Here is a 13,131-nt window from a genome sequence, read left to right on the forward strand (position 1 = left end):
AAAATTTATGTAAGAATCATTTGAAAATTTTAGTTTCTCAAAAATAGAAAGAAATAAGTAAAAATTTTCATATCCAAACATGCTTAGTATATGGGTTATACTGATTTTGCTCCTTAACCAGGTAGTTTTCTTTTAAGACGAACCCGTCCGATATATTTAATATCACAACAAAAAATGGCATTGAAATTTTCATCGTCAAGGCACTGCGGATACTTTGCTAGATTATTAGTCAAGGACGCAAATGCATTCATAACAAACCAAACGGGATATCTAACATAAAGATATAGCGGAATAATTGGAGTATTGATAAAAAGGTTTATTATAATTTTAGATATACAGAAATCTTTTCGATTCTTTGCAAATACATTGAAGTATGTATGTATATGCGTACAACTTCAAACTGATTCTTCCTAAAAAATGATAAAATTACTAAATATTGGGAATGGTAGAATAGAACTGCAAATACGCAGTGCAATGGATTAAAACTGGTACTGGTAATCAGTAGATGAATAATTAACCACGTGTATTCCAAAAGATAAAGGCGAGGTATCTAAACCTGATTTTTCCACGAAATTCGCATTTTTTTGTATAACTGACAAGAGCTACAGCGTCTAAAGTCAAAGCGATGCCATAAAAATACCTCTGATCTGTAGGAATTTAAAGATAAAAACCAAGATTGTAGTGTATTTTCTATGGAAAATTTTACATGCCTCGGTCCAGTTCTTAATGTTAATATGTAGGGCTAAAATTTTCAGGGAATTTTTTTGGGGTATTTCCAAGGAAATTTTGTGACAGGGACCGAACAAAATTAATAATTCAAAAAAATAAAAACACCCTAATATATATAAAAAAGGGGGAAAGTATATGTAGTTAAAATTAATTTCGAAAATTCATAGTAATTGAGTATTGTAATACATTTGGAATAGATGATGTTCTTGGTAATATAAAAATGGTAAATATTTTACATAATAAAAAAAATTTTATAATTTATTCAATTATTATCTAATTGACTTTATTAATATATTTCTTAAAATATTTGATTTTAGATTTATAAAGTCACTTGACGCAACAAGTCCCAAAATGATTTGCATAACATTTTTTTGTTCGAATTATTCAATTAATTCAAATATTATGACAGAAAATAACAAAAAAGAAAAAAAAGGTGCGTGGAGTCCCTATGCGCGGAAGAAGTTATACTTCTTAGTGACATTCAGAAATGCATATCATTTTGTATGAAAGAAAACTAGAACATTTAAATTCATTATGCACATTTTATAAAGCAAAGTCTAAATGAAGGAATTTTGACTCGGAAAGTAGTTCTGTCTCTTCGTTGCGGAAGGGAATATGCAGCGTAACCATCTCTCTTTTTTACTTTTGTACTTGGGTTGTCATATTATAATTTGTATATTTTATATCATGGTGTTTAGTCAATTTCTTGTATTCATTATTGGCGTTGCATTTGTATTGGGCAGAAAACTGGGCCAAAGTAAAATGAATTAACTTTTATTTTTCTTTGCAGTTTTTCAATAAATTTAAATAAGTTTTTTAATAAATTTAAGTAAATTTACATGTATTTTCATTTATATTTAATTATCAATAAATTTTTTTTAAATCATTTGCACTAGTTGCCCATTTTATTTTCTCATGCATTTCAGTCGATTTTTGTATAGAAATTTGACCGGCGTAAAAGCAAAATGCGAAACAATCATGCATATATTATGTCGTTTGCACATTTGTCTGTATGTTTGCGAAAGCAAATGTTCTACAACAGCATATTTCTATACTTAAACTAAATTATTTGAACCATTTCTTACATGCATAACCAAACCATACTTAAGACAAGGCCACGAAAGTGTCAATAGTGGTGTTGGTGGTAAGCACATAAAAAGTCAAAATGTGAACGCAGGTTCGAATCTCGACGGACTTAGTCTTTAATTTTTGCATTTTAACATCGTAATACTATACTAATAAATATTTTTCTTACTAATAGAAATAAAATTTATCACACCAATATACCTAACATACATATACATAATATTGCTGTGATAAATTTAATTTCTATTAGTACGAAAAATATGTATTAATATAGTATACGATGTTAAAAGGCAGAAATCTTTCTAACCTATCTTGTGTATCTGCACTAGAGCTCCCACTCCCGGGCTCCCGGGCTCCCGAAATCCCGGGATCCCGGACTTAAAACTCCTCCCGGGATTTAAAATTAATTTCCCGGGATATTCGGGATTTTTGTCCTTTTTTTTTAAACACTGTTAATTATTATTTTTTCATAAACAAAGTTGTATTTACAATAGATGAACATTGCCAAAAACCAATTAGTAAGAATTTAGTACTTTACAACACTGTTTGATCAATGTTACAGCACTGGTTTGATCAGCTGTTAATTGTCAAAAAGTACAATACTAATGATGTTGAGAATCGCGATATCGATTTAAAAATAATCGAAAATGAAAAGGTAAAAAGTGAATTATATATTTTTTTCAATTTATAAGAAATAATAATTATTATTAAATAATAATTTTTTTATTATAAAGAACCCAAGAACATGGGCATACTTAATTGAATCTATGTAACTGATTGGAAATAAAAAAAATAATTAAATTTTTTTAAATTTATAAGCAATAATTAGCAATTTTTATTTTCTCCCGTTTTTCCCGGGAATCCCGGGAAATGAAATTTCGATATCCCGAAATCCCGGGAATTCGAAAACATTCCGGGAGTGGGAGCTCTATTCTGCACATGCTCATATGAATGTATGTATACGCATGTGCACGTTCAGAAATTGTAAGAATTCGCACAAAAAAAAAGAGATATGAAAGAGATAAAGTCACATAAAATAGTTGAGAATTCGCAAAAATGAAAGACAAACGAAAGAAAAATAATGCGCATTTTCGAAGAAACATCATTTCTAATATGCCACAGCACAATATTAGAAATGAAGTTCATAAACCTCACGCTGTCAGATAAAACGATATACCTCGTCATCGCGGGTCGATTTCCAAAAAATTTAAATGAAGACTAACTACAAAAATGATCCTGTAAAGTATAGCCTTAATTTTTCAACGGCCAACGCAGAGTATTTCAACCAAAATATACGCAAAATAGTTGAGAATTCGCATAAATGAAAGACAAACGAAAGAAAAAGAAGTATAACTTCAATAATGCACAAGCATACAAACATACAACCAAATAATTAGGACAACGCAATACAAATGTCAATGATGGTGTTGGTGGTAAGCGCTTGAAAAGTTACGACGAGCACGTAGGTTCGAATCCCAACAAAATTTATTTTTAATTGAATATGTCACCAACCAAAAATTGAAACATTGTTCTACAAAAACAACAACAGCATAAGCATGGCCACATTGGGTTGTTGGTAGAAAAGCCGAGCTGTGCCGAAAGAAACGAACAAGCGATCACCGATTGTCACCGCTTCGCATGCTGCTCGAACATCTTCGCTGACAAGGTTGCGTAGATTCATATTGAGCAAGGTTGCGCAACCTGAATCTATCGCAACCTTTTCCGAACTCGTATAAGAAGTATAACTTCAAAAATATTCTATTTTAATTGAAAATATTAAATTAAATAAATAAATAATTTCCATATTCCATATATACTTAAGATAAATTATAATATTTAACTTATTACTTCATCGTATCATATTGGCAATAGGGATTTTTTATACCCTGAACAGGGTATATTAAGTTTGTCACGAAGTTTGTAACCCTGAAGGAATCGTCGGAGACCCTATAAAGTATATATATATAAATGATCAGTATGTCGAGCTGAGTCGATTTAGCCATGTCCGTCTGTATGTCCGTCTGTTTGTCTGTCTGTATATATACGAACTAGTCCCTCAGTTTTTAAGATATCGTTTTGAAATTTTGCAAACGTCATTTTCTCTTCAAGAAGCTGCTCATTTGTCGGAACGGCCGATATCGGACCACTATAACATATAGCTGCCATACAAACTGAACGATCGGAATTAAATTCTTGTATGGAAAACTTTCACATTTGACAAGATATATTCACGAAATTTGGTATAGATTTTTTTTTAAGGCAACAATGTAATCTCTAAGAAACTTGTTAAGAACGGATTACTGTAGCATATAGCTTCCATACAAACTGAACACATAGTTACTAACAGAAATGCACCTGTGAAGGGTATTTAGGTGCAACCGAAGTTAACGTTTTTTCTTGTTTTGATATAATTTTTAGCCGAATACGAAAATTAAAATTTATGATTTTTTACTCAAAACAATTTACGAATACATATATGAATATTTCTGTATGTTCGAATGTGAAACAGAAGCATATTTCCTCAGTCACACAACACAGCTGAATTGTACAAGTATACATTTCTTTCAAAGCACATACATACACATGTACGAGTATATATATGCAAACATACATCTAAGCAAGCGAGGTCTGTGCGTCAAACTAAATTTCAGAATATGGTCAATGACATTTGGTAGCTGGTAAATAGGAAATAGCAAATATCAGCATATTTAGCACGAAAACAACAATAAAGCACATCCAAGGGAGAGGCAAATGGACGGGAAGTTAACGGAACAATCAGCAGGAGCATATGATTGCCTAGGAAGACAAAAGACCAATGTGGATGGGAATGCAGTTTAAAATGGATGTAGGTGCTCTTTCATACAAACTGGACTCATATTTACTAAAAGAAATGCACCTATGAAGGGTACATTAGCTAAGTTAACGTTTTTTCTTGTTTGTTAAAATATTCTGAATTTTCTGTAATACGTATGTATGTACATTATACATCATGCGCAGATGTAATATTTTCACCCTCGTCATAGATATAATACAGTTTCTTAACCTTTTTCTATCGCATGGAGTGAAAGAAGTTTTAGAAATAGGGGTATAATATAGTAATGTGATATTAATATGATTTATATACAATGTCCGCGTGAGAGAATTTAATTTCTCGGGTTTCAATATTTCCGTTGTTCCTTACTCATCCCTCTCTCATAATAAACTCGTCCAGTCAAACATTTTAACATATTTAACAAAAACGTTATAATTAATATTAGGACTAATGGGTAAAGTGAAAGCAGCCAGAAGAAACTGCTAATATTTAAAAACAAAACATTTCTTCTTATTTATAACTAATATGTCATAACATTTTAATATAAAAACATGTAAGGAAGGGCTAAGTTCGGGTGTCACCGAACATTTTATACTCTCGCATGATAAAGTGATAATCGAGATTTCATTATACGTCATTTACATATTTTTCAAATACCGTATTTGTGGAAAGTTACAGAGAAGGCTTCAGATGGAATTGAAAATAGCGCTATATTGGAAGAAGGCTTGGTTGTGAACCGATTCCACCCATATTTCGTACATGTCATCAGGGCGACGAGTAGAGTCGAAATCCGGATGTCTGTCTGTCCGTCCGTCCGTCTGTCCGTCCGTCCGTGCAAGCTGTAACTTGAGTAAAAATTGAGATATCATGATGAAACTTGGTACACGTATTCCTTGGCTCCATGAAAAGGTTAAGTTCGAAGATGGGCAAAATCGGCCCACTGCCACGCCCACAAAATGGCGAAAACCGAAAACCTATAAAGTGTCATAACTAAGCCATAAATAAAGATATTAAAGTAAAATTTGGCACAAGGGATCGCATTAGGGAGGGGCATATTTGGACGTAATTTTTTGGAAAAGTGGGCGTGGCCACGCCCCCTACTAAGTTTTTTGTACATATCTCGAAAACTACTATACATAGCTACTTGACATAGCTACCAAACTCTATAGAGTCGTTTCCTTCAGGCATTTCCATATACAGTTCAAAAATGGAAGAAATCGGGTAATAACCATGCCCACCTCCCATACAAAGGTTATGTTGAAAATCACTAAAAGTGCGTTTACCGACTAACAAGGAACGTCAGAAACACTAAATTTTACCTAAGAAATTGCAGAAGAAAGCTGCATCCAGGCTTTTTTTAAAAATTGAAAATGGGCGTGGTCTCGCCCACTTATGGACCAAAAACCATATCTCAGGAACTACTAGACCGATTTCAATGAAATTCGGCATATAATATTTTCTTAACACCCTGATGACATGTACGAAATATGGGTGAAATCGGTTCGCAACCACGCCTTCTTCCAATATAACGCTATTTTGAATTCCATCTGATGCCTTTTCTGTATAATACGAGTATATATGTACATTAGGAACCAATGATGATAGCGGAATAAAACTTTACAAAAATAAGGTATTTGAAAAATATGTAAATGACGGATAATGAAATCTCGATTATCACTTTACCATGCGAGAGTATGTAACCCGAACTTAGCCCTTCCTTACTTGTTTCTTATATGTTACTAATTATGTAATAACTTTGTACTTTTTTTGCCGAGAAGCAGAACGGATGAAGATTTTCATGAATCATTGGTACTTCAAGAGAAGAATGTTTTACAAATGCAAAAGCTTAAATAAATTATTGCAATATGCATATCTTAGCAAAATCTTTTGTTTTATATTTTTGCTGTTTTACGAGATCGAAATACCTAGCTATAATATGTATGATCTCTAGCAAGCTGTATTACTGTTACTATCCTTTATTTTATGTGAAATATATATTTTCCATAAGCCACACTTTGTATCTCATATACTGATTTTATGTACATTTTGCAACCACATTTCCTCACTTTTAACTCACCTGAGCTAATGTAATTCTAAGAACATACTTTCACACTACTACAGAGTAAAATAGCATTAATTATGTCTACGCCTTGCCGCTCCTCAAGGCCATGCTTAGGAAGTACTAGTGAAATTAAATGTTTGCCTTCAAACTCCAGTTAAGTTAACCGAGAAGGCACGTCAGTAGCTCTAAAATCTCAATAAATGTTCACTTTAGTGGAAATGTGGTGATTGCTAATTTATAACTTACACAACTTTTCGACAGGAATTTATTATGCAATTTTTTAATAAAGTCGAGAACAAAAGAATACGAAGCAGCAGTAACAGCCAAAGTAAAGATACTAGAATACAGAAATTCACTGTAACAACCAAAATTATGTCTCAGAACATAGTGAAGTAATGTAGAAAGATTATTTGATAGCCATTTAAGTTAGAGTTTAGCGAGCGATCCACCAAGCGACAGAAATATTTGTGTGGATGGGCACAAGTAAAGCCCGCCTCGATGCCACAGCAATCTAAACCACAAAAAACTTAAGTTAAGCTAAAGCAGATGAAATACTGTGGGCAATCAAAGTCAGAGCACAGAGAGAGAGAAGAGTGGACGGGCCACAGGCAGCGCAATGGCATTCAAGCAAAGAGCAAGCTTAACAATGTAGTAACAATTCACATTAAACGCTATTTTCAGCAGTTGGCGGAACAGTTCTTGTTGTTGCATGCAATGCAAATCAGTTGTTGCACAAGTGTGCATAGCCAATAGATCACTGTGCGTAAATACATAAGTATGTCACATTAATTTGTATATTTTGGTTGTGTAGTTGGTTTAAATGCCGCTCTTTAGTGTACGGAGAGTGATGCTCGCCCGTCTGTCTGCCAGCATTGTGTTACTCCACTTTTATCTTAAGTATTTTAATTAAAACTCAGACAAAGATTTATGTGACATTTTGTCCTTAACTTGAAAACAGTATTACCTCAACGAGTGACTGAAAGTTTCTATGTATGTTGAGTATTACAAAACCATAATTATATGTATATAGAAATGCGATAGTAGTAGTATTGGGCACAGACTAACATTGTGCCTAAATATGGATTCTGTATGAAAATGTATGACTCGTTTATTTCTACTTTACACATAAATTGTATGATTATAGTAGTTTCATTACTGAAGTTAACAGTTAGCAGTAATACATAAAATTATGTGTTTTAAGCGAGAAAACGTGGCAACTCTATCAAAACACATTCGTACGGAGTTGACACAGTGATAACTCTATGACCGAAGTTTTCTGTAATAATATCAACAAAGTTATGTATACCCATAATTTACATTATTTTCATTATAACATGAACAAATGGTAACTTCATCTGAATCGAACTACAATACCCTTCGATGTTCACTTTTTTTCTTACAAAATTATAATTTTGGAATTATTCAAAAAAATTTTTCCGTACAAGTAATTGATTTCGATCCTTTGAGCTGTTTGTGTGGTAGCCATATGTTATAAGTCCGATATCGGCGGTTCCGAATGAGCAGCTTCTAGTGAAGAAAATAAAGTGTAAAAAATTTCTGATCAAAACTCAGAGATTACCTTTTATCTTTATCCTAAAACACTTTTTTCACCCAAAACAAGTAAGGAACTGCCAAGTTAGGATGTAACTAAACTTTTTAAACTCTCGCGAGGCAAAGTGATATGTGGAATTTTCGTTTATATTTTAAATAAAAGTAAGAAATATTGTATTCATTATTTATAATCATAAAACAGAAGATTTTTAATTTTAAATATCTGGGGGTTTCAAAGAAGTATTGAATCAATTTTTCCCAATGTTATCACAAAGATATATCATGACAAATTATTTCCGAATTTCACATATTTGGTGTCAATATCCTTGAAATGCTATAGTCCAATTCCGACAAATTTTGGGGATAAGATTAAAAACCTTGAGGATACTAATTGTGTCAATTTTAATCTGATAACTTTATTGATGATTGATTGGTATTTTCTAAAACGAATCAGTATAGAGTCACAAGTTTTTATAAGCAAAATATATTATTTTAATATGCATATCTTAGGAAAATCTTTTGCTTTTATTGTGATTATTGTTTTATGAATCGAAATACGTTTCTATGTGATCTCTAAAAATTCCAAAATGCGCACATATTTTGCCGTTACTGACGCTGTAAAACGAAAAATTTAGATAGAATTCAAAAGTTTTTTCATGAAAAGCTGTTCATATAAACTCCAATTGGTTTTAACATTCTCGTAGCTCGTCTCTCTTACAGTCTAGACCAGTGTTTAACAAAGTGGGCGATAACGCCCCCTTGTGGGGGCTGCAGGTGTCAAGGGGGGCGGTAAGAGACCCAGAAAGAAAATGGGGGCGTTGTGTAGAGGCCGGGGGGTTATTTGTTTTTTATGAGCTCTCGACTCTCAACAACAACTTGTGAACATCAACTAATATGAATTAAAAGATTGCTCAAACTCGGTTCTATATTTCTCTCCGCGTAGTTCATATATCTGTCCTATTTTATTGAATAAAGAAAAAATGAAAATCATGTCAATCGGTCGCTCCGTTTCATAACGGGGCATCTCGGCAGGATAGAATTTATAGAATACTAACTGTCAAACGTATTGGTATTGCTATTGCCAAATCTGTATGTGGGCATTTGCGCAAAGGTGTAGGGTAGGTAGGTTCGAGCTGATGTAGCGCATGCTTTGAGCTCTTGAATAATTTATTTTATCACTTGCGAAATGACGTCGGGTAGGTAGCTGATGCAGCGCATCTCTTTCTTACAAATGTATTTCTGGAAAAAATAAGATAATACGAAAAGGATAAAGATCCTTTTTTTACAAATGTATTTCTGGGAAAAATAACATAATAAGAAAAGGAGAAAGATCCTTTTTTACAAATGCATTTCTGGGAAAAATAAGACAATAAGAAAAGGAGAAAGATCCTTTTTTACAAATACGAAAAGGAGAAAGATCCTTTTTTTACAAATGTATTTCTAGGAAAAATAAGAATTCATATTTTTGTACTACTATATAATAATTGTGCTTAAGCATTCCTATATAAACAATGTAATATTTATTTTATATTCATTTGTGGTTTTGCGCGCAATAGATGAGCATTACTTACGCCTCCTTTATACTACTCGCGAAGTTAAACGTATTTCTCAAAGCAAAGCAATGTCGGAAGTAAAAAAGAAGAGACGGCAATACTGTGCGGAATACAGTAAATTCGGATTCATTGAAAATCCCACAAACCCATCCTCGCCTTTGTGTCTTCTATGTCTAAAAACATTTTCGAATAAAGCAATGGAGCATTCAAGACTGCAAGATCATTTGAATAAAATGCATCCAGATAAGATAGACAAGAATGCAGCATATTTTCAAGACATAGAGAAGAAGCATAATACTCAGCCAAGTGCAGCAAAACTATTTACGGCGCCTGCTAAGCAAGAGGACGACGGACTTCGAGCTTCGTACAATTACTCTTTGTTAATTGCTCAAAAAGGCAAACCACATAACATCGGAGAAGAGTTAATATTGCCAGCAATAAATGAAGTAATAACTACCGTGCTTCATAAACCGGCCGCAGATATTATCCGAAAAATTCCTTTGAGTAATAATTCTGTGCCAAGACGAATTGATGAAATGGCTGAAAACATTGAAGAATCATTCTACGATCACCTGAGGTCAAGTCAATTCTCAATTCAGCTCGATGAGTTCACTTTACCATCTAATGAAGCATTGTTGTTGTCTTACGTGAGGTTTATTAAAGATGAGAAAATATGTGAAGAACTATTATTTGCTAGAAATTTAGAGACCGATACAAAGGGCGAAACCATATTCAATATATTGGAAAAGTTTTGCGATGAGAAAGAGATTCCTTTGAAAAATATTATTTCAATTGCTACGGATGGCGCTCCGGCTATGATAGGGTGCCATAAAGGCTTAATAGCGCACTTAAAGAATAAAATTCCAGATGTCCTTGGTGTACATTGCGTTATTCATAGACAACATTTAGTTGCTAGAAACTTAAGTGAAAAACTATTTCAATCACTGCAATATGTCATCAAAGCAGTCAATAAAATCCGCAACAGCTCTTTGAATGATAGATTATTTCATCAGCTTTGTGTTACTAATGACGAGGATTTCAATCGTTTGTTGTTTCATACTGAAGTTCGTTGGCTATCAAGAGCCAATTGTCTGACTCGATTCTACAACCTGTTTGACTCTGTTATAGAGTTCTTGGAAACTAAAGATACAGAATTTCAAGCCATGCTCATAACATCAAAGAATGATATAGCTTACATGACAGACCTGTATAAATTGTTCAACGACATGAATCTCCAACTGCAAGGCGATAAACTAAATTTAATTAAAACAAAAAACGTCGTTGCTGCTTTTGCAGCCAAACTGCTTCTACACAAAAAGAATCTGGGTAGACGTGAGTTTCACAATTTTCCGAATTTATCAGTATCATGCAGTACCGACGAATTGTTTGCCTACTGCCAACATTTGGAAAACCTCCACATAGACTTCACCGAACGACACCAGGACATTTTGAACTTGGAAATACCAGACTGTGTGTTGGATCCGTTTTCAAATGTCAACACAGCAATGTCACCTCAGCTGGAAGAAGAACTTATATAATTGACAACAAACGAGGAAATAAAAATCAAGTTCAAAAATGGTTACCAAGAATTTTGGCTACAAAAACCGATCTCGCAATTGTACCCTGGATTGTGGTCAATCGTTCAACGATTCTTGATAGCATTCCCATCGTCATATTTGTGTGAACGTGGATTTAGTGCTGTGACAATACTGCTTACTAAAAATAGAAATCGTTTGCTTGTTACCGAACGTGGCGACTTGCGACTGTTCTTGAGTAAATTGGAACCTGATATTAACAAACTTATTAAACAGCATCAGATTCATCCTTCACATTAGTTTTTATATATGAATCGATTATTTTAGTTTTATTTTTAATAAAAGATTCTCTGTTTTAATACTATAAAGTTGTGTTTCAATAATCATTCTTATTGGCAAGTGGAGACCGTAAGAATTAACTTGAGACCTAAGCGCCGTTGTATCTTACCTATTGCGCTCAGGTTTCAAGTTGCTGGTTATAGTAAAAGTTTCGTTTAGAATTCTCCGTTAATATACATATATAGGTCACAATAATTAATTTGAAGTTATAGTGGTTTTTAAATAGGTGAAAAAATGGGGGCGCTAAAGACATATTTGTTCTCAAAGTGGGCGGTAGACAAAATAAGTTTCGGAACCACTGGTCTAGACGCTTCAACTAATTTTGTTCGAGGAAGAAGTGTATAAAGTTTGAAAAATCGTTTATTGTCATCGTTGTTTGGCCAAATATTCACTGCTAAAACTTGTAAGATTATTTATGCATTTGGCTTGCTAAAAGTTGCACTCATGTAATTGGTAGTTTTAGTTTTGTTCCTTACTGTTGTTTATTGTAAACACAATTGTTACCTACTTGCAAAACTGCTGCTCGTGGCCAGAAATATTTGCAGCCGCTGGCATAAGTGTGTATAGTATTGAGTCAGCTGGCACAAAGTATTTCATTTTTTAATCATCTCACAAACTTTATCTCCAATTTTTAAGTTTGCCGGCTTGGTTTTGGTGCAACCAACTTGCCAAATTTAAAACAAATGTCCGTCGCACATAGGAGCATTTGGTCTCAAAAACCGGACAAAATTATTTAAAGTGATTTTATAAATGAAAATGAATAAAAATGCATGATTGAATATAAAAATGCAATATATTAAAATAAAACAAGTAAGGAAGGACTAAGTTCGGGTGCAACGGAACATTTTATATTGAATATATTGAGTAGGGGGTAGTGTCGACCAGATTTTATCAATTTTTGCTCATCCCATTTACAAGTACTAGTAATATGCCACATACTCAAAAAAATGTTCCACTTGTGTAGATACCTGACGTACAATTGCCAATCATATGGAGCAAGGTCAAGTGGATGTCCGATAATCTTGGTAATAGTTATATGGGGGGACTTGTCAAGTTTTCGCGTAATTGTATCTATTTTAGGCGCAAATATAAACTGTTGTGAATAAAACATGTTCTGCAATTTTCATAGAGATGACTCGAATATTGGCGGATATATCCAGCATTAAGTGACCTAGAAGTTCTAAAATTTTATATTAGGTATATGGGAGCTTAGGAAAGTATTGACCCGATTAAACCCATTTTTGACACAATGAAATACTATTGTCAGGAAAGGATTCTTTGTGAATTTCAATTTCATATATCACGCATTGAACGATATTTTCGGGCAAAAGTCAACTATTGGTATCGGGTCCACATATTCGGTACCTAGGGGCTTGAGCAGTTTTGGTTGGATTTAGACAATTATTAGTCAAAAGATGGCTTACTTTAAGGGAATTATTACCGCAAAATTTTGTTCCGTTATAT

At 33.3% G+C, this 13,131-nt stretch overlaps 2 protein-coding genes and 1 pseudogene across 2 annotated transcripts in view; 1 reads left to right on the plus strand and 2 right to left on the minus strand.

Annotated features, from left to right (window-relative positions):
• The window catches only part of LOC120770695, a 207,615-nt gene that overhangs the window by 123,287 nt on the left and 71,197 nt on the right, over positions 1-13,131 (minus strand). The window lies entirely within an intron of this gene.
• LOC120770697 overlaps positions 1-13,131 on the plus strand; it is a 158,986-nt gene that overhangs the window by 83,717 nt on the left and 62,138 nt on the right. The gene's annotated exons all lie outside the window — the stretch shown is intronic.
• LOC120773206 lies at positions 2,964-3,068 on the minus strand (annotated as a pseudogene).

Source organism: Bactrocera tryoni, chromosome 3 (genome assembly GCF_016617805.1).
Source record: "Bactrocera tryoni isolate S06 chromosome 3, CSIRO_BtryS06_freeze2, whole genome shotgun sequence".
NCBI lineage: Eukaryota > Metazoa > Arthropoda > Insecta > Diptera > Tephritidae > Bactrocera > Bactrocera tryoni.